We start from the raw sequence: 22,213 nt of genomic DNA, 5'->3' as shown, positions 1-22,213 counted from the left end.
ATTATCTCTTTTTGACCATTGTGTCATATGCTGATTAATTAGCTGGTGATTGATTAGGATAATTACATACGTCTACTTTCTCTTCCTTTTTTTGTGGCTGCTTCATTACATCTGCTGAATATTTATAACTATATGTGTGCTTATTTCTCTCATTTTTGAGACCGCCGTGTCACATATTATCATAAGATGTGGTATATTTGAATTTTTTCCACATACCTGACTAATTATGCAGATATAATTAACCTTTGTGACTGTTGTGTCATATGTTGATAAATCAGCTGACTGCATGTAATCTCCTTTATTTGTAACTTACCTGTTACGAATTACGTATACTCCCCATTCCTAATATACAGCAACCATTTGGCATATAATTGGAGTGACCAAGGAGAAAAGTCCAATATTTGCGGTCACACTTCACTGGAGATGCCCAATCTCTTCCGAACTTGGAAGCTAAGCAGTGAAAGGCCGGGTTAGTACAAGGAAGGGAGACCTCCTTTGAACACCTTGGTACTGCAATAAATTGGCTATCGGACACATTGGCACTCAACCTTATGTCATTCAATACTGGGATTCGCATGACCAATGATTTTATTTCTCTGCATTTATAAAATCCGTAATGGATATTAGCAGTATGAATGATGGTCATATATTCCACAAAATATATTATACAGATTCTTTTTGACAAAAGCGTCACAGAATTCTACTCCTGGCAATTTGTATATCGTGAATTTGGAGATCACGAATAATTCGATTCATTAATATTTTCGCTAAGTTTTGTTTTTCACATATAGCCACTCCTAGAATTTGACTTTTACAGATTAAATTGTTTTTTGACGATTTACCTATTATACTAATAACCTCTGAATTAAGAGTGCTCCCAAAAAAGAGTCCTTTCCTTCAAATCTCTCTTTTTGGTTTTTTGGTACTAGCAGCGCTGAGCAGGACAGATGGCTGGAGACAGCGCTGAGCAGGATACCAGGATAATCTGATAGCAGCACTGAGCAGGAGAGATGGCTGGAGACAGCGCTGAGCAGGATACCAGGATTATCTGATAGCAGCACTGAGCAGAACAGATGGCTGGAGACAGCGCTGAGCAGGATACCAGGATTATCTGACAGCAGCACTGAGCAGGACAGATGGCTGGAGACAGCGCTGAGCAGGATATCAGGATTAACTGACAGCAGCACTGAGCAGGACAGATGGCTGGAGACAGCACTGAGCAGGATACCAGGATTATCTGATAGCAGCACTGAGCAGGACACGTGGCTGGAGACAGCGCTGAGCAGGATATCAGGATTAGCTGATAGCAGCACTGAGCAGGACAGGTGGCTTGAGACAGCGCTGAGCAGGATACCAGGATTATCTGATAGCAGCACTGAGCAGGACAGGTGGCTGGAGACAGCGCCGAGCAGGATACCAGGATTAGCTGATAGCAGCACTGAGCAGGACACGTGGCTGGAGACAGCGCTGAGCAGGATACCAGGATTAGCTGACAGCAGCACTGAGCAGGACAGGTGGCTGGAGACAGCGCTGAGCAGGATACCAGGATTATCTGATAGCAGCACTGAGCAGGACAGGTGGCTGGAGACAGCGCCGAGCAGGATACCAGGATTAGCTGATAGCAGCACTGAGCAGGACACGTGGCTGGAGACAGCGCTGAGCAGGATACCAGGATTAGCTGATAGCAGCACTGAGCAGGACAGGTGGCTGGAGACAGCGCTGAGCAGGATATCAGGATTAGCTGATAGCAGCACTGAGCAGGACACGTGGCTGGAGACAGCGCTGAGCAGGATACCAGGATTATCTGATAGCAGCACTGAGCAGGACAGATGGCTGGAGACAGCGCCGAGCAGGATACCAGGATTAGCTGATAGCAGCGCTGAGCAGGACAGATGGCTGGAGACAGCGCTGAGCAGGATACCAGGATAATCTGATAGCAGCACTGAGCAGGAGAGATGGCTGGAGACAGCGCTGAGCTGGATACCAGGATTATCTGATAGCAGCACTGAGCAGGACAGATGGCTGGAGACAGCGCTGAGCAGGATACCAGGATTATCTGACAGCAGCACTGAGCAGGACAGATGGCTGGAGACAGCGCTGAGCAGGATATCAGGATTAACTGACAGCAGCACTGAGCAGGACAGATGGCTGGAGACAGCACTGAGCAGGATACCAGGATTATCTGATAGCAGCACTGAGCAGGACACGTGGCTGGAGACAGCGCTGAGCAGGATATCAGGATTAGCTGATAGCAGCACTGAGCAGGACAGGTGGCTTGAGACAGCGCTGAGCAGGATACCAGGATTATCTGATAGCAGCACTGAGCAGGACAGGTGGCTGGAGACAGCGCCGAGCAGGATACCAGGATTAGCTGATAGCAGCACTGAGCAGGACACGTGGCTGGAGACAGCGCTGAGCAGGATACCAGGATTAGCTGATAGCAGCACTGAGCAGGACAGGTGGCTGGAGACAGCGCTGAGCAGGATATCAGGATTAGCTGATAGCAGCACTGAGCAGGACACGTGGCTGGAGACAGCGCTGAGCAGGATACCAGGATTATCTGATAGCAGCACTGAGCAGGACAGATGGCTGGAGACAGCGCTGAGCAGGATATCAGGATTATCTGATAGCAGCACTGAGCAGGACAGATGGCTGGAGACAGCGCTGAGCAGGATACCTGGATTATCTGATAGCAGCACTGAGCAGGACAGATGGCTGGAGACAGCGTTGAGCAGGATACCAGGATTAGCTGATAGCAGCACTGAGCAGGACACGTGGCTGGAGACAGCGCTGAGCAGGATACCAGGATTATCTGATAGCAACACTGAGCAGGACATGTGGCTGGAGACAGCGCTGAGCAGGATACCAGGATTATCTGATAGCAGCACTGAGCAGGACAGATGGCTGGAGACAGCGCTGAGCAGGATACCAGGATTATCTGTTAGCAGCACTGAGCAGGACACGTGGCTGGAGACAGCGCCGAGCAGGATACCAGGATTATCTGATAGCAGCACTGAGCAGGACAGATGGGTGGAGACAGCGCTGAGCAGGATACCAGGATTATCTGATAGCAGCACTGAGCAGGACAGATGGCTGGAGACAGCGCTGAGAAGGATACCAGGATTATCTGATAGCAGCACTGAGCAGGACATGTGGCTGGAGACAGTGCTGAGCAGGATACCAGGATTAGCTGATAGCAGCACTGAGCAGGACATGTGGCTGGAGACAGCGCTGAGCAGGATACCAGGATTAGCTGATAGCAGCACTGAGCAGGACAGATTGCTGGAGACAGTGCTGAGCAGGATACCAGGATTAGCTGATAGCAGCACTGAGCAGGACAGATGGCTGGAGACAGCGCTGAGCAGGATACCAGAATTAGCTGATAGCAGCACTGAGCAGGACAGGTGGCTGGAGACAGCGCTGAGCAGGATATCAGGATTCAGTGCTGAAGTAGGGCACATGGAAGTACTAGATAGGACACACGGATACCTGGAATGAGTGTTGAAGCAGGGCACATGGAAGTGCTGGTCAGGACACACATGTAGCTGGAGACAGTGTTGAAGCATCCCACATGGAAGTTCTGGGCAGGACACATGGATGAGCTGAAGGCAGGAACATGGTGACACAGGAGAGAGACTGCGATACAGCACTAGCAGCATTCAGGTAACTAAGACCTGTGATCAGGAACTATCCCACAGGGAAGGCGTTGCTCTGACCAGGACTGGTTGCCAGGGCCGGTGCTAGGGTGTTCAGCGCCTCCCTGCAAACTATAAATTTGCGCCCTCCCATACTTTACAAAGGGACAGCACACGTCTTTGGTGCACACTGAAAGAGGGGTGTGGTCTTACACAGAAGGGGCATGGCCACACAATAGTACGCCCATTTCAAATTATGCCACAGTAGCACAATCTTATTCACATAACACCGCACCTAGTAATGCTTCTTATACACAAAATCACCTCTGTAGTAGTGCCGCTTACACCAAATCCCACCCTGTTGTAGTGCCGCTTACACCAAATCCCACCTTGTTGTAGTGCCGCTTACACCAAATCCCACCTTGCTGTAGTGCCGCTTACACCAAATCCCACCCTGTTGTAGTGCCGCCTACACAAAGTCCCCACGTAGTAGTGCCGCTTACACAAAATGCCCCCTGTATTAGTGCCGCTTACACCAAATCCCATCCTGTTGTAGTGCCGCTTACACCAAATCCCACCCTGTAGTAGTGCCGCTTACACAAAATGCCCCCTGTAGTAGTGCCGCTTACACAAAATGCCCCCTGTAGTAGTGCTGCTTACACCAAATCCCACCCTGTTGTAGTGCCGCTTACAGAAAATGCCCCCTGTAGTAATGCTGCTTACACAAAATGCCCCCTGTAGTAGTGCCGCTTACATAAAATGCCCCCTGTAGTAGTGCCGCTTACACAAAATGCCCCCTGTAGTAGTGCCACTTACACAAAATTCCACCTGTGGTAGTGCCGCTTACACACATTTTGTCCACCCAGTCACACATACACACACATGGATACACACACACACACCATACTTGCCTACCTGACCCTCTCCATGAGGGAGAAAATGCTCTGTTCCTGGACTTTCCTGGTAATGTATGATTGCCATCACCTGTGGTGAAACACCTTTCTTATCAATTACCTAGCTCACCACAGGTGATGGCTATCATACATTACCAGGAAAGTCCAGGAACAGAGCATTGTCTCCCTCATGGAGAGGGTCAGGTAGGCAAGTATGACACACACACCTCCACTTTCTCAAGCTCACTCACTCTTTTACTTCTTACCAAAAGGAAATCTGGCTGGCCGGAGCTGTCCATCCTCCTGTTCCTCCTCATGATCAGCCTGGTCCCTTGTAGCTCCACCCCTTGGTTCCGTGAAACTCTGCCCCTTTTTCGGGTCTTCCTGCACAGTGAGTAAACACTGCGCGCTGTCACGCAGTTAGGGTGAGGGAGAGGACGCTTAAAGCTGGCGGCGTGTGACAGGCGCAGCAGCAGCAGGGGGGACAGGCAACGCAGCAGAGCAGCTAGAATGCCTCTCAAGGCTGGCGCCTACCTGCACTGCATCCCTTTGCTGAGTGGGTAGCGCCGGGCCTGCTGGTTGCCTAGCTCAGGTTTAAATAGGAACAGGATGAAGTCCATTGGTGAATGAAGTCAGATGATTGCTGCAGCACTGAGGTTGGCTGAATTAATCATAAGACAAAGTTCAAGATGGCCGCAGCCAGAGCCGGCCCTAGGCATAGGCAAACTAGGCAAATGCCTAGGGCATTTGGTATGCATAAGGGCACAAGCAGCTTCTGTTGTTTAAAATGATATGCGGCATGCCTATATTCTGTGTGTGACTGCGGCGGTATCTGCATCCGAAATGCTACATCACAGTGTATTCCTGGAAATCACTGTAACGTAGCATTTTGTATGCAGATACAGCCACAGTCACACACAGAATATAGGCACGCTGCATGTCATTTTAATCAGCAGAATGCTTGTGCATCTTATAGCCGCATTGTAATGCAAATTAGACACATTTTCGTCAAAAAAGGTGCCCAACGTTATTTGAATTGGGGGTACTAGTGTGTGGCCATGCCCCTTCTCATCAAGACCACACCCCTTTTTGAGCTGTGCGCCTAATGTGTACACTGTTCCTATTTAAATACAGGGGGAGGAGCACCAAAATGAGGATTGCTATGGGTGAGGGGTGATAGTGCTGGGGAAGGGGTGCAGTGTCAGAGGTGGAACTAGCGGTGGTGCTAGGGGGCATCAGCCAAAATCTTGCCTAGGGCATCATATTGGTTAGGGCCGGCTCTGGCCGCAGCCAGCATGCCGGGTGTTTAATAAACATGTCAGAGACCACAGTCTACAGCAGGAGGTTCAGGGTTAATAGCAGGTCAGAATAACCCAATCACTGTAGTAGACATAGGAGTGTATTAACCAGCAACTAGTAACACTTGTGCAATTAGTAGCTGCAGTCTGGGAATCACAGGTGCACAGAGGATACTGTACAGCGCGGAGTCAGAACAGAGCAGTGATGAGACTGGAGACATAGGGGGTCATTCCGAGTTCATCGCTCGCTCCCGTTGTTCGCAGCGCAGCGATCAGGCTAAAAAACGGCATTTCTGCGCATGCGTATGGGCCGCAATGCGAACGCGCGACGTACGGGTACAAAGCCCGTTGTGGTTGTGCACAGGTTCTAGCAAAGTTTTCTCTAACGTCCTAGTGGATGCTGGGAACTCCGAAAGGACCATGGGGAATAGACGGGCTCCGCAGGAGACTGGGCACTCTAAAAGAAAGATTAGGTACTATCTGGTGTGCACTGGCTCCTCCCACCATGCCCCTCCTCCAGACCTCAGTTAGATTTCTGTGCCCGGCCGAGCTGGATGCACACTAGGGGCTCTCCTGAGCTCTTAGAAGAAAGTTTATTTTAGGTTTTTTATTTTACAGTGAGACCTGCTGGCAACAGGCTCACTGCAGCGAGGGACTAAGGGGAGAAGAAGCGAACCTACCTGCTTGCAGCTAGCTTGGGCTTCTTAGGCTACTGGACACCATTAGCTCCAGAGGGATCGACCGCATGGAACTGGTCTTGGTGTTCGGTCCCGGAGCCGCGCCGCCGTCCCCCTTACAGAGCCAGAAGCAAGAAGAGGTCCGGAAAAACGGCGGCAGAAGACATCAGTCTTCACCAAGGTAGCGCACAGCACTGCAGCTGTGCACCATTGCTCCTCATGCACACTTCACACTCCGGTCACTGAGGGTGCAGGGCGCTAGGGGGGGCGCCCTGAGCAGCAATAAAAACACCTTGGCTGGCAAAAATACCACAATATATAGCCCCAGAGGCTATATATGTGGTAAATACCCCTGCCAGAATCCTTAAAAAAGCGGGAGAATAGTCCGCAAAAAAGGGGCGGAGCTATCCCCCTCAGCACACTGGCGCCATTTTTCCCTCACAGTTCCGCTGGAAGGAAGCTCCCTGGCTCTCCCCTGCAGTCTACACTACAGAAAAAGGGTAAAAAAGAGAGGGGGGGCACTAAATTTAGGCGCAGTAAATATTATAGCAGCTATAGGGGACATAATTCAGTTAGTCCCTGCAGTATATAGCGCTCTGGTGTGTGCTGGCATACTCTCTCTCTGTCTCTCCAAAGGGCTTCTGTGGGGTCCTGTCCTCTGTTTAGAGCATTCCCGGTGTGTGTGCGGTGTGTCGGTACGGCTGTGTCGACATGTTTGAGGAGGAAAATTATGTGGAGGCGGAGCAGATGCCTGTAGAAGTGATGTCACCCCCTGCGGGGCAGACACCTGAGTGGATGGTTTTATGGAAGGAATTACGTGCAAGTGTCGACTCCTTACACAAAAAATTTGATGACATGCCAAATGCGGGACAGCCGGCTTCTCAGCTTGTGCCTGCCCAGGTGTCTCAAAGGCCATCAGTGGCTCTAAAACGCCCGCTACCTCAGATGGCAGACCCAGATGTCGACACGGATACTGATACCAGTGTCGACGACGATGAGTCTAATCTAATGTCCACTAAGGCCATTCGCTGCATGATTGAGGCAATGAAAGAGGTGTTACACATTTCAGATTTAAACCCAGGTACCACAAAAAAGGGTATTATGTTTGGGGAGAAAAAACTACCCGTAGTTTTTCCCCCATCTGAAGAATTAAATGAAGTGTGTGAAGAAGCGTGGGCTTTCCCTGATAAAAGATTGATAATCTCAAAAAAATTACTAATGGCGTTCCCTTTCCCGCCAGAGGATAGGGCACGTTGGGAAACACCTCCTAGGGTGGATAAAGCGCTCACACGTTTGTCTAAAAAGGTGGCACTTCCATCTCCGGATACGGCCGCCCTGAAGGAGCCTGCGGATAGAAAACAGGAGGCAATCCTGAAGTCTATATATACACACACAGGCATTATACTTAGACCAGCTATTGCGTCAGCATGGATGTGCAGTGCTGCCGCTGCGTGGTCAGATTCCCTGTCAGAAAATATTGACACCCTAGACAGGGACACTATTCTGCTAACCATAGAGCATATAAAAGACTCAGTCTTATACATGAGAGATGCACAGAGGGAGATCTGCCGGCTGGCATCTAAAATAAGTGCATTGTCCATTTCTGCTAGGAGAGGCTTATGGACCCGGCAGTGGACAGGGGATGCAGATTCCAAAAGGCACATGGAAGTTTTGCCTTATAAGGGTGAGGAGTTATTCGGGGATGGTCTCTCGGACCTCGTTTCCACAGCGACAGCTGGGAAGTCAGCATTTTTACCCCATGTTCCCTCACAGCCTAAAAAAGTGCCGTTTTATCAGGTACAGTCCTTTCGGACCCAGAAAAACAGGCGAGGAAAAGGCGGGTCTTTTCTGTCCAGAGGCAGAGGTAGGGGAAAAAGGCTGCAACAAACAGCTAGTTCCCAGGAGCAAAAGTCCTCCCCCGCTTCTTCCAAGTCCGCCGCATGACGGTGGGGCTCCACAGGCGGAGCCAGGTACGGTGGGGGGCCGCCTCAAAAATTTCAGCGATCAGTGGGCTTGCTCACAGGTGGATCCCTGGATCTTTCAAGTAGTATCTCAGGGGTACAAGCTGGAATTCGAGGCGTCTCCCCCCCGCCGTTTCCTCAAATCAGCCTTGCCAGCAACTCCCTCGGACAGGGAGGCTGTGCTAGAGGCAATTCACAAGCTGTATTCCCAGCGCGTGATAGTCAAGGTGCCCCTACTTCAACAAGGACGGGGTTACTATTCCACACTGTTTGTGGTACCGAAACCGGACGGTTCGGTGAGACCCATTTTAAATTTGAAATCCTTGAACACATACATAAAAAAATTCAAGTTCAAGATGGAATCGCTCAGGGCGGTTATTGCAAGTCTAGACGAGGGGGATTACATGGTATCCCTGGACATCAAGGATGCTTACCTGCATGTCCCCATTTACCATCCTCACCAGGAGTACCTCAGATTTGCGGTACAGAATTGCCATTACCAATTCCAGGCGCTGCCGTTTGGTCTGTCCACGGCACCGAGGGTGTTTACCAAGGTAATGGCGGAAATGTTGATACTCCTTCGATAAAAGGGAGTTTTAATTATCCCATACTTGGACGATCTCCTAATAAAGGCGAGATCCATGGAGCAGTTGTTGGTAGGAGTAGCACTATCTCAGGAGGTGCTACACCAGCACGGTTGGATTCTAAATATTCCAAAGTCACAGCTGGTTCCGACGACACGTCTACTGTTCCTGGGAATGATTCTGGACACAGTCCAGAAAAAAGTGTTTCTCCCAGAGGAAAAAGCCATGGAGCTGTCGTCTCTAGTCAGAAACCTCCTGAAACCAAAACAGGTGTCGGTGCATCGCTGCACGCGAGTCCTGGGAAAGATGGTGGCTTCGTACGAAGCAATTCCTTTCGGCAGGTTCCATGCCAGAATCTTTCAGTGGGACCTGTTGGACCAATGGTCCGGATCGCATCTTCAGATGCATCGGCTAATAACCCTGTCTCCAAGAACCAGGGTGTCTCTACTGTGGTGGCTGCAGAGTGCTCATCTTCTAGAGGGCCGCAGATTCGGCATACAGGACTGGGTCCTGGTGACCACGGATGCCAGCCTTCGAGGCTGGGGGGCAGTCACACAGGGAAGAAACTTCCAAGGACTATGGTCGAGTCAGGAGACTTCCCTACACATAAATATTCTAGAACTGAGGGCCATTTACAATGCCCTAAGTCAGGCAAAATCCCTGCTTCAAAACCAGCCGGTACTGATCCAATCAGACAACATCACGGCAGTCGCCCATGTAAACCGACAGGGCGGCACAAGAAGCAGGACGGCGATGGCAGAAGCCACAAGGATTCTCCGATGGGCGGAAAATCACGTGTTAGCACTGTCAGCAGTGTTCATTCCGGGAGTGGACAACTGGGAAGCAGACTTCCTCAGCAGACACGATCTCCACCCGGGAGAGTGGGGACTTCATCCAGAAGTCTTCACACTGATTGTAAATCGTTGGGAACGGCCACAGGTGGACATGATGGCGTCCCGCCTAAACAAAAAACTAGAGAGATATTGCGCCAGGTCAAGGGACCCTCAGGCGATAGCGGTGGACGCTCTAGTGACACCGTGGGTGTACCAGTCGGTTTATGTGTTCCCTCCTCTGCCTCTCATACCAAAGGTACTGAGAATAATAAGAAAACGAGGAGTAAGGACAATACTCGTGGTTCCGGATTGGCCAAGAAGAGCGTGGTACCCGGAACTTCAAGAGATGATCTCAGAGGACCCATGGCCTCTGCCGCTCAGACAGGACCTGCTGCAGCAGGGGCCCTGTCTGTTCCAAGACTTACCGCGGCTGCGTTTGACGGCATGGCGGTTGAACACCGGATCCTAAAGGAGAAAGGCATTCCGGAGGATGTCATTCCTACGCTGATTAAAGCCAGGAAAGATGTAACTGTAAAACATTATCACCGCATATGGCGGAAATATGTTGCTTGGTGTGAGGCCAATAAGGCCCCAACAGAGGAATTTCAGCTGGGTCGATTTCTGCACTTCCTACAGGCAGGAGTGTCTATGGGCCTAAAATTAGGCTCCATTAAGGTGCAGATATCGGCTCTGTCGATTTTCTTCCAAAAAGAACTAGCTTCACTACCTGAAGTTCAGACATTTGTAAAAGGAGTGCTGCATATTCAGCCCCCTTTTGTGCCTCCAGTGGCACCCTGGGATCTCAACGTGGTGTTGAATTTCCTAAAATCACATTGGTTTGAACCACTGAAGACCGTGGATCTTAAATATCTCACGTGGAAAGTGGTCATGTTATTGGCCTTGGCTTCGGCCAGGCGTGTTTCAGAATTGGCGGCTTTGTCATGCAAAAGCCCTTATCTGATTTTCCATATGGATAGGGCAGAATTGAGGACTCGTCCCCAGTTTCTCCCTAAGGTGGTATCAGCTTTTCACTTGAACCAACCTATTGTAGTGCCTGCGGCTACTAGTAACGTGGAGGATTCCAAGTTGCTGGACGTAGTCAGGGCCTTGAAAATTTATGTTTCCAAGACGGCTGGAGTCAGGAAAACTGACTCGCTATTTATCCTGTATGCACCCAACAAACTGGGTGCTCCTGCTTCTAAGCAGACTATTGCTCGCTGGATTTGTAGCACAATTCAGCTGGCGCATTCTGCGGTTGGACTGCCGCGTCCTAAATCAGTTAAAGCCCATTCTACAAGGAAGGTGGGCTCATCTTGGGCGGCTGCTCGAGGGGTCTCGGCTTTACAACTTTGCCGAGCTGCTACTTGGTCAGGGGCAAACACGTTTGCAAAATTCTACAAATTTGATACCCTGGCTGAGGAGGACCTTGAGTTCTCTCATTCGGTGCTGCAGAGTCATCCGCACTCTCCCGCCCGTTTGGGAGCTTTGGTATAATCCCCATGGTCCTTTCGGAGTTCCCAGCATCCACTAGGACGTTAGAGAAAATAAGATTTTACTCACCGGTAAATCTATTTCTCGTAGTCCGTAGTGGATGCTGGGCGCCCGTCCCTAGTGCGGATTGTCTGCAATAATTGTACATAGTTATTGTTTAATAACGGGTTATTGTTATGAGCCATCTGTTGAGAGGCTCAGTTTTGTTTCATACTGTTAACTGGATATGGTATCACGTGTTGTACGGTGTGATTGGTGTGGCTGGTATGAGTCTTACCCGGGATTCAAAATCCTTCCTTATTGTGTCAGCTCTTCCGGGCACAGTATCCTAACTGAGGCTTGGAGGAGGGTCATGGTGGGAGGAGCCAGTGCACACCAGGTAGTCTAAAAGCTTTCTTTTAGTTGTGCCCAGACTCCTGCGGAGCCGCTATTCCCCATGGTCCTTTCGGAGTTCCCAGCATCCACTACGGACTACGAGAAATAGATTTACCGGTGAGTAAAATCTTATTTTCAGTCGCACTGACGGCCGCAAGAAGATTGACAGGAAGGCGGCGTTTCTGGGTGTCATCTGACCGTTTTCAGGGAGTGTTTGCAAAAACGCAGGCGTGTCTGAAAAAACACAGGCGTGTCTGAAAAAACGGAGGTGTGGCTGGGCGTTCGCTGGGCAGGTGTATGACGTCAAATCCGGACAGGAATAGGCTGAAGTGATCACAAGCGCTGAGTAGGTTTAGAGCTACTCAGAAACTGCACAAACTGTTTTTGCAGAGCTCGGCTGCACATGCATTCGCACTTCTGCTAAGCTAAAATACACTCCCCAGTGGGCGGCGGCATAGTGTTTGCACGGCTGATAAAACTAGCTAGCGAGTGATCAACTCGGAATGACCCCCTATATACAGAAATCTGGCTGGCTGCTCTGTTCTTCTTGCTCCTCCAGATCAATTCTGATTGTTCCTAAAATCATCCTTCTTAGGGAACATCACCGGGACGTGCTCTGGGACCCTGGCAGCTCCCTCCTTCCCGGAGGACTAATTAAGCAATTGGAGGTTTACTCACCTTCCAAAGCAGGGCTTTCTTACAGCATCAGGATTCAGGTGTTCAAGCAGCATTGAGTGTGTGAGGTATATGGAGTATGGGTGTTTGCAAGTGAGTGTGTAATCCTCCTGGATCTACATCTCCCATCAGCCCTTGCGCGGCCCAGCACCCCCGGACCTCCCAGCAGCCTCCTCCCCAGTGGCAAGATGGAGGGAAGACCACCAGACAGGTGAGTATGGTTATTTCTCTTAGTCCTAGAGTATGCTGGGGACTCCGTAAGGACCATGGGGTATAGACGGGCTCCGCAGGAGACATGGGCACTATTAAGAACTTTTAGTATGGGTGTGCACTGGCTCCTCCCTCTATGCCCCTCCTCCAGACCTCAGTTAGATTTTATGGACATGTGGCATATGTTAAATGCAAGTGTGACCGCATTACATAAGAGAATGGACAAAGCAGAGTCCAGGGAAAAAGCAGGGAGTCAATCCACGGATTGGACTGGGTCACAGGGCCCTTCTGGGTCTCAGAAACGTCCCCTATCCCAAATAGCAGACACTGATACCGACACGGATTCTGACTCCAGTGTCGACTACGATGATGCAAAATTACACCCAAGGGTGGCAAAAAGTATTCAGTGTATGATTATTGCAATAAAAGATGTTTTGCATATCACTGATGACCCATCTGTCCCTGACATGAGGCAGTGCCGTTTCTAGCGGCGGGCGAGCCGTGCAACCGCACGGGGCGCCCGCCGCGGCACTTTGTGTGTCCTTATCTCCTCTCCTCCCTCTTCCCGAGCGCTCCTGCTCGGGGGGCGGAGTTTCGCGGAATGACGCGTTTGCGTCGTGACGTCACGACGCAAACGCGTTATTCCGCGAAGCCCCGCCCCCGAGCAGGAGTGCTCGGGAAGAGGGAGGAGAGGAGATAAGCCTGGAAGGAGGAGGCGGCCGGCGCGAGGGACGTGAGGCGGCCGGACCCGAAGAGCGGGAAGATGTAAGTATTATCTCTATCTCTCTCTCTCCCCCTTCCTCCCCCCCCCCCCCCCCACTTGACACCTGCCTGCCGCACTGTGTAAAATGGGGACACCTGCCTGCCGCGCTGTGTAAAATGGGGACACCTGCCTGCCGCAATGTGTAAAATGGGAACACTTGCCTGCTCTAATGTGTAAAATGGGGACTTTTTTTATTTTTATTCCCCCCCCCCTGTGGTGGGCGTGATGATATCAGACGAGGCCACGCCCACTTTAATGAGACCACGCCCATTTTAATCAGGCCACACACCCTTGTCGGGAGCGCGCGCGCATGCTTTTTCTTTTTATAGCTATATGGGGGAGGGGGGCACGCAATTTTTTTTATAGCAATGGGGGGGGGGGGGGCGCATTTTGAAATCTCGCACTGGGAGCCAAATTGTCTAGAAACGGCCCTGACATGAGGGTGCGCATTTACTGTATAAGTAAAAGAAACCTGAGGTAACCTTTCCCCATCCCATGAGCTTAACGAGTTATTTGAAAAGGCTTGGGAAACTCCAGATAAAAAACTGCAGATTCCCAAAAGGAATCCTTTCCCTGCACAGGACAGGGTATGTTGGGAATCCTCTCCAAGGGTGGACAAGGCTTTAACACGCCTGTCCAAGAAGGTGGCGCTACCGTCTCCGGACATGGCAGCTCTCAAGGATCCTGCTGATCGCAGACAGGAAACGACTTTAAAGTCTATTTATGCGCATACAGGTGCTTTGCTCAGACTGGCAATAGCATCGGCATGGGTGTGTAGTGCAGTTGCAGCGTGGACAGATACCTTGTCAGCTGATCTTGATACCCTGGACAGGGATACCATTTTATTGATCTTAGCCCACATTAAAGACGCAGTCTTATATATGAGGGACGCTCAAAGAGACGTGGGCTGCTGGGTTCCAGAGCCAGTGCCATGGCTATTTCTGTGAGATGAGCTCTATGGACCCGCCAATGGACGGGTGATGCAGACTCAAAGAAGCATATGGAGGTTTTACCTTACAAGGGTGAAGTGTTGTTTGGGGATGGGCTCGCGGACCTGGTTTCCACAGCTACTGCGGGTAAATCTACATTTTTACCTTTTGTTCCCCAACAGCAAAAGAAAACACCACAATATCAGATGCAGTCCTTTCGGTTGCATAAGTCCAGAAGAGGTCGGGGCTCCTCTTTCCTCGCCAGAGGTAAGGGTAGAGGAAAGAGAACGCCTGCTTCGGCTAGTTCCCAGGAGCAGAAGTCCTCCCCGGCTTCTACAAAATCCACCGCATGACGCTAGGGCTCCACTGAGGGAGTCTGCACCAGTGGGGGCACGTCTTCGACTTTTCAGCCAGATCTGGGTTCTTTCAGACGTGGATCCTTGGGCGATAGAAATTGTTTCCAAAGGCTACAAGCTGGAATTCGAAGAGGTACCCCCTCGCCGATTTTTCAAGTCGGCCTTGCCAGCTTCACCCCCGGAGAGGGAAGTAGTGTTAGCTGCAATTCAAAAGCTGTGTCAACAGCAAGTGATTGTCAAGGTTCCCCTGGTCCAACAGGGAAGAGGGTACTATTCAACCCTGTTCGTGGTCCCGAAGCCGGATGGTTCGGTCAGACCCATTTTAAATCTAAAATCCCTAAACCTGTACTTGAAAAAGTTCAAATTCAAGATGGAATCGCTCCGAGCTGTAATATCCAGCCTGGAAGGGAGGGATTTTATGGTGTCACTGGACATAAAGGATGCATACCTTCATGTCCCCATATATCCCCCTCATCAGGAGTACCTGAGATTCGCTATACAGGACTGTCATTACCAGTTTCAGACGTTGCTGTTTGGGCTTTCCACGGCCCCGAGGATTTTCACCAAGGTGATGGCGGAGATGATGGTGCTCCTGCGCAGGCAGGGAGTCACAATTATCCCGTACTTGGACAATCTCCTGATAAAGGCGAGATCGAGAGATTAATTGCTGAAGAGCATGTCGCTCTCCCTGAGAGTGCTGCAACAGCACGGTTGGATTCTCAATCTGCCAAAGTCACAATTGGTTCCAACGACTCGGCTATCATTCCTAGGCATGATTCTGGACACGGACCAAAAGAGGGTTTTTCTCCCATTGGAAAAGGCCCAGGACCTCCAGAACATGGTCAGAGACCTGCTAAAACCAAAAAGAGTGTCTGCTCATCAATGCACTCGAGTTCTGGGAAAAATGGTGGCAGCCTACGAGGCCATCCCCTTCGGCAGGTTCCATGCGAGGACATTTCAGTGGGACCTTCTGGACAAGTGGTCCGGGTCCCATCTACAAATACATCAGAAAATAACCCTGTCCCCCAGGGCCATGGTGTCTCTCCTGTGGTGACTGCAGAGTGCTCACCTTCTAGAGGGTCGCAGGTTCGGCATTCAAGACTGGGTTCTGGTGACCACGGACGCGAGCCTCCGAGGTTGGGGAGCAGTCACACAAGGAAGAAATTTTCAGGGAATATGGTCAAGCCAGGAGGCTTGTCTACACATCAACATACTGGAATTGAGGGCCATATACAACGGCCTACGACAAGCGGAGAATCTTCTTCGCGACCTACCGGTTCTGATTCAATCAGACAACGTCACAGCCGTGGCTCATGTATACCGCCAAGGCGGGACAAGGAGCAGAGTGGCGATGGCGGAAGCCACCAGGATTCTTCGCTGGGCGGAAAATCACGTAAGCGCTCTGTCAGCTGTCTTCATTCCGGGAGTGGACAACTGGGAAGCAGACTTCCTCAGCAGACACGATCTCCATCCAGGAGAGTGGGGACTTCATCGAGAAGTTTTTGCAGAGATAACAAGTCTTTGGGGAATTCCTCAAATAGACATGATGGCGTCACGCCTCAACAAGAAGCTTCGGAGGTATTGTGCTAGGTCACGGGACCCTCAGGCAGTAGCGGTGGACGCCCTGGTGACACCATGGGTGTTTCAGTCGGTCTATGTGTTCCCTCCTCTTCCTCTCATTTCAAAAATATTGAGAATCATAAGACGAAAATGAGTGCAGACAATACTCATTGTTCCAGATTGGCCTCGAAGGGCCTGGTACTCAGATCTTCAGGAAATGCTCACAGAAGATCCGTGGCCTCTTTCTCTCAGGGAGGACTTGTTACAGAAGGGGCCCTGCGTGTTCCAAGACTTACCGCGGTTATGTTTGACGGCATGGCGGTTGAACACCGAATCCTAGCTGGGAAAGGTGTTCCGGAGGAAGTCATCCCTACTCTGATAAAGGTTAGGAAGGAGGTGACGGCAAAACATTATCACTGTATCTGGAGGAAGTATATATCTTGGTGTGAAGCCAAGAATGCTCCTACGGAAGATTTCCATCTGGGCCGTTTTCTCCACTATCTACAGACAGGAGTGGATATGGGCCTGAAGTTAGGCTCCATTAAGGTACAGATTTCGGCCCTATCTATATTCTTCCAGAAGGAATTGGATTCTCTCCCAGAAGTCCAGACATTTGTAAAGGGAGTGCTGCACATCCAGCCCCCCTTTGTGCCCCCAGTGGCACCGTGGGACCTTAACGTGGTGTTAAGCTTCCTAAAATCTCACTGGTTTGAACCTCTTCAAACGGTTGAATTAAAATTTCTCACGTGGAAGGTGGTCATGTTACTGGCCTTGGCATCTGCAAGGCGGGTGTCCGAATTGGCGGCCTTGTCCCACAAGAGCCCCTATTTGATTTTCCATGTGGATAGAGCGGAGTTGAGGACTCGTCCTCAATTTTTGCCTAAGGTGGTTTCTTCATTTCATATGAACCAACCTATTGTGGTGCCTGTGGCTACGTGGAACTTGGAGGACTCCAAGTCCCTCGATGTAGTCAGGGCCTTAAAAATTTATGTAGCCAGGACGGCTAGGGTTAGGGAAACAGAGGCTCTGTTTGTCCTGTATGCAGCCAACAAAGTTGGCGCTCCTGCTTCTAAGCAGACTATTGCTCGCTGGATCTGTAACACGATTCAGCAGGCGCATTCTACGGCTGGATTGCCGTTACCAAATTCGGTAAAGGCCCATTCCACTAGGAAGGTGGGCTCTTCTTGGTCGGATGCCTCGAGGCGTCTCGGCATTACAGCTTTGCCGAGCAGCTACTTGGTTGGGATCAGACACTTTTGCAAAATTCTACAAGTTTGATACCCTGGCTGATGAGGACCTTGTGTTTGCTCAGTCGGTGCTGCAGAGTCGTCCGCACTCTCCCGCCCGGTTTGGAGCTTTGGTATTGTCTTGCTGTATAGAACTAGGGTGTGTGAGATTGCTCAATACATTCTGCACTCACTGTTGCCCAGAACAGGCTTACACTTTAATGCAGCAAAACAAACAACACTTTTATGTCTCAATAGTAAATAATTTATTAGTTCTTATAGTATTTTCGTCAGGTATTAATAAGAGATGTGCACTTGAAATTTTTCGGGTTTTGTGTTTTGGTTTTGGGTTCGGTTCCGCGGACGTGTTTTGGGTTCGACGGCGTTTTTGCAAAACCTCACCGAATTTTTTTTGTCGGATTCGGGTGTGTTTTGGATTCGGGTGTTTTTTTTTAAAAACACTAAAAAACAGCTTAAATCATAGAATTTGGGGGTCATTTTGATCCCAAAGTATTATTAACCTCAAAAACCACAATTTCCACTCATTTTCAGTCTATTCTGAATACCTCACACCTCACAATATTATTTTTAGTCCTAAAATTTGCACCTAGGTCGCTGGATGACTATGCTAAGCGACCCTAGTGGCCGACACAAACACCGTGCCCATCTAGGAGTGGCACTGCAGTGTCACGCAGGATGTCCCTTCCAAAAAACCCTCCCCAAACAGCACATGACGCAAAGAAAAAAAGAGGCGCAATGAGGTAGCTGTGTGAGTAAGATAAGCGACCCTAGTGGCCGACACAAACACCGGGCCCATCTAGGAGTGGCACTGCAGTGTCACGCAGGATGTCCCTTCCAAAAAACCCTCCCCAAACAGCACATGACGCAAAGAAAAAAAGAGGCGCAATGAGGTAGCTGTGTGAGTAAGATAAGCGACCCTAGTGGCCGACACAAACACCGGGCCCATCTAGGAGTGTCACTGCAGTGTCACGCAGGATGTCCCTTCCAAAAAACCCTCCCCAAACAGCACATGACGCAAAGAAAAAAAGAGGCGCAATGAGGTAGCTGTGTGAGTAAGATAAGCGACCCTAGTGGCCGACACAAACACCGTGCCCATCTAGGAGTGGCACTGCAGTGTCACGCAGGATGGCCCTTCCAAAAAACCCTCCCCAAACAGCACATGACGCAAAGAAAAAAAGAGGCGCAATGAGGTAGCTGTGTGAGTAAGATAAGCGACCCTAGTGGCCGACACAAACACCGGGCCCATCTAGGAGTGGCACTGCAGTGTCACGCAGGATGGCCCTTCCAAAAAAACATTCCACAAACAGCACATGACGCAAAGAAAAATTAAAGAAAAAAGAGGTGCAAGATGGAATTGTCCTTGGGCCCTCCCACCCACCCTTATGTTGTATAAACAGGACATGCACACTTTAACCAACCCATCATTTCAGTGACAGGGTCTGCCACACGACTGTGACTGAAATGACGGGTTGGTTTGGACCCCCACCAAAAATGAAGCAATTAATCTCTCCTTGCACAAACTGGCTCTACAGAGGCAAGATGTCCACCTCATCATCATCCTCCGATATATCACCGTGTACATCCCCCTCCTCACAGATTATCAATTCGTCCCCACTGGAATCCACCATCTCAGCTCCCTGTGTACTTTGTGGAGGCAATTGCTGCTGGTCAATGTCTCCACGGAGGAATTGATTATAATTCATTTTAATGAACATCATCTTCTCCACATTTTCTGGATGTAACCTCGTACGCCGATTGCTGACAAGGTGAGCGGCGGCACTAAACACTCTTTCGGAGTACACACTTGTGGGAGGGCAACTTAGGTAGAATAAAGCCAGTTTGTGCAAGGGCCTCCAAATTGCCTCTTTTTCCTGCCAGTATAAGTACGGACTGTGTGACGTGCCTACTTGGATGCGGTCACTCATATAATCCTCCACCATTCTTTCAATGGTGAGAGAATCATATGCAGTGACAGTAGACGACATGTCCGTAATCGTTGTCATGTCCTTCAGTCCGGACCAGATGTCAGCATCAGCAGTCGCTCCAGACTGCCCTGCATCACCGCCAGCGGGTGGGCTCGGAATTCTGAGCCTTTTCCTCGCACCCCCAGTTGCGGGAGAATGTGAAGGAGGAGATGTTGACAGGTCGCGTTCCGCTTGACTTGACAATTTTCTCACCAGCAGGTCTTTCAACCCCAGCAGACTTGTGTCTGCCGGAAAGAGAGATCCAAGGTAGGCTTTAAATCTAGGATCGAGCACGGTGGCCAAAATGTAGTGCTCTGATTTCAACAGATTGACCACCCGTGAATCCTTGTTAAGCGAATTAAGGGCTCCATCCACAAGTCCCACATGCCTAGCGGAATCGCTTCGTGTTAGCTCCTCCTTCAATGTCTCCAGCTTCTTCTGCAAAAGCCTGATGAGGGGAATGACCTGACTCAGGCTGGCAGTGTCTGAACTGACTTCACGTGTGGCAAGTTCAAAGGGCATCAGAACCTTGCACAACGTTGAAATCATTCTCCACTGCGCTTGAGACAGGTGCATTCCACCTCCTATATCGTGCTCAATTGTATAGGCTTGAATGGCCTTTTGCTGCTCCTCCAACCTGTGAAGCATATAGAGGGTTGAATTCCACCTCGTTACCACTTCTTGCTTCAGATGATGGCAGGGCAGGTTCAGTAGTTTTTGGTGGTGCTCCTGTCTTCTGTACGTGGTGCCTGTACGCCGAAAGTGTCCCGCAATTCTTCTGGCCACCGACAGCATCTCTTGCACGCCCCTGTCGTTTTTTAAAAAATTCTGCACCACCAAATTCAAGGTATGTGCAAAACATGGGATGTGCTGGAATTTGCCCATATTTAATGCACACACAATATTGCTGGCGTTGTCCGATGCCACAAATCCACAGGAGAGTCCAATTGGGGTAAGCCATTCCGTGATGATCTTCCTCAGTTGCCGTAAGAGGTTTTCAGCTGTGTGCGTATTCTGGAAAGCGGTGATACAAAGCGTAGCCTGCCTAGGAAAGAGTTGGCGTTTGCGAGATGCTGCTACTGGTGCCGCCGCTGCTGTTCTTGCGGCGGGAGTCCATACATCTACCCAGTGGGCTGTCACAGTCATATAGTCCTGACCCTGCCCTGCTCCACTTGTCCACATGTCCGTGGTTAAGTGGACATTGGGTACAGCTGCATTTTTTAGGACACTGGTGAGTCTTTTTCATAGGTCTGTGTACATTTTCGGTATCGCCTGCCTAGAGAAGTGGAACCTAGATGGTATTTGGTAACGGGGGCACACTACCTCAAGAAATTGTGTAGTTCCCTGTGAACTAACGGCGGATACCGGACGCACGTCTAACACCAACATAGTTGTCAAGGCCTCAGTTATCCGCTTTGCAGCAGGATGACTGCTGTGATATTTCATCTTCCTCGCAAAGGACTGTTGGACAGTCAATTGCTTACTGGAAGTAGTACAAGTGGTCTTCCGACTTCCCCTCTGGGATGACCATCGACTCCCAGCAGCAACAACAGCAGCGCCAGCAGCAGTAGGCGTTACACGCAAGGATGCATCGGAGGAATCCCAGGCAGGAGAGGAATCGTCAGAATTGCCAGTGACATGGCCTGCAGGACTATTGGCATTCCTGGGCAAGGAGGAAATTGACACTGAGGGAGTTGGTGGGGTGGTTTGCGTGAGCTTGGTTACAAGAGGAAGGGATTTACTGGTCAGTGGACTGCTTCCGCTGTCACCCAAAGTTTTTGAACTTGTCACTGACTTATTATGAATGCACTGCAGGTGACGTATAAGGGAGGATGTTCCGAGGTGGTTAACGTCCTTACCCCTACTTATTACAGCTTGACAAAGGCAACACACGGCTTGACACCTGTTGTCCGCTTTTCTGTTGAAATACCTCCACACTGAAGAGCTGATTTTTTTGGTATTTTCACCAGGCATGTCAACGGCCATATTCCTCCCACGGACAACAGGTGTCTCCCCGGGTGCCTGACTTAAACAAACCACCTCACCATCAGAATCCTCCTGGTCAATTTCCTCCCCAGCGCCAGCAACACCCATATCCTCCTCATCCTGGTGTACTTCAACACTGACATCTTCAATCTGACTATCAGGAACTGGACTGCGGGTGCTCCTTCCAGCATTTGCAGGGGGCGTGCAAATGGTGGAAGGCGCATGCTCTTCACGTCCAGTGTTGGGAAGGTCAGGCATCGCAACCGACACAATTGGACTCTCCTTGTGGATTTGGGATTTCGAAGAACGCACAGTTCTTTGCGGTGCTTTTGCCAGCTTGAGTCTTTTCAGTTTTCTAGCGAGAGGCTGAGTGCTTCCATCCTCATGTGAAGCTGAACCACTAGCCATGAACATAGGCCAGGGCCTCAGCCGTTCCTTGCCACTCCGTGTGGTAAATGGCATATTGGCAAGTTTACGCTTCTCCTCCGACAATTTTATTTTAGGTTTTGGAGTCCTTTTTTTACTGATATTTGGTGTTTTGGATTTGACATGCTCTGTACTATGACATTGGGCACCGGCCTTGGCAGACGACGTTGCTGGCATTTCATCGTCTCGGCCATGACTAGTGGCAGCAGCTTCAGCACGAGGTGGAAGTGGATCTTGATCTTTCCCTAATTTTGGAACCTCAACATTTTTGTTCTCCATATTTTAATAGGCACAACTAAAAGGCACCTCAGGTAAACAATGGAGATGGATGGATACTAGTATACTTATGG

The 22,213-nt window shown here is 50.1% G+C and overlaps 1 pseudogene; it reads left to right on the top strand.

The window, feature by feature from the left end:
- Positions 1-399: 399 nt before the first annotated feature.
- LOC134913657 (5S ribosomal RNA) lies at positions 400-519 on the top strand (annotated as a pseudogene).
- Positions 520-22,213: the final 21,694 nt, after the last annotated feature.

Source organism: Pseudophryne corroboree, chromosome 4, assembly GCF_028390025.1.
Source record: "Pseudophryne corroboree isolate aPseCor3 chromosome 4, aPseCor3.hap2, whole genome shotgun sequence".
Classification (NCBI taxonomy): Eukaryota; Metazoa; Chordata; class Amphibia; order Anura; family Myobatrachidae; genus Pseudophryne; species Pseudophryne corroboree.
This window is presented reverse-complemented; position numbering and strand designations above follow the sequence as displayed.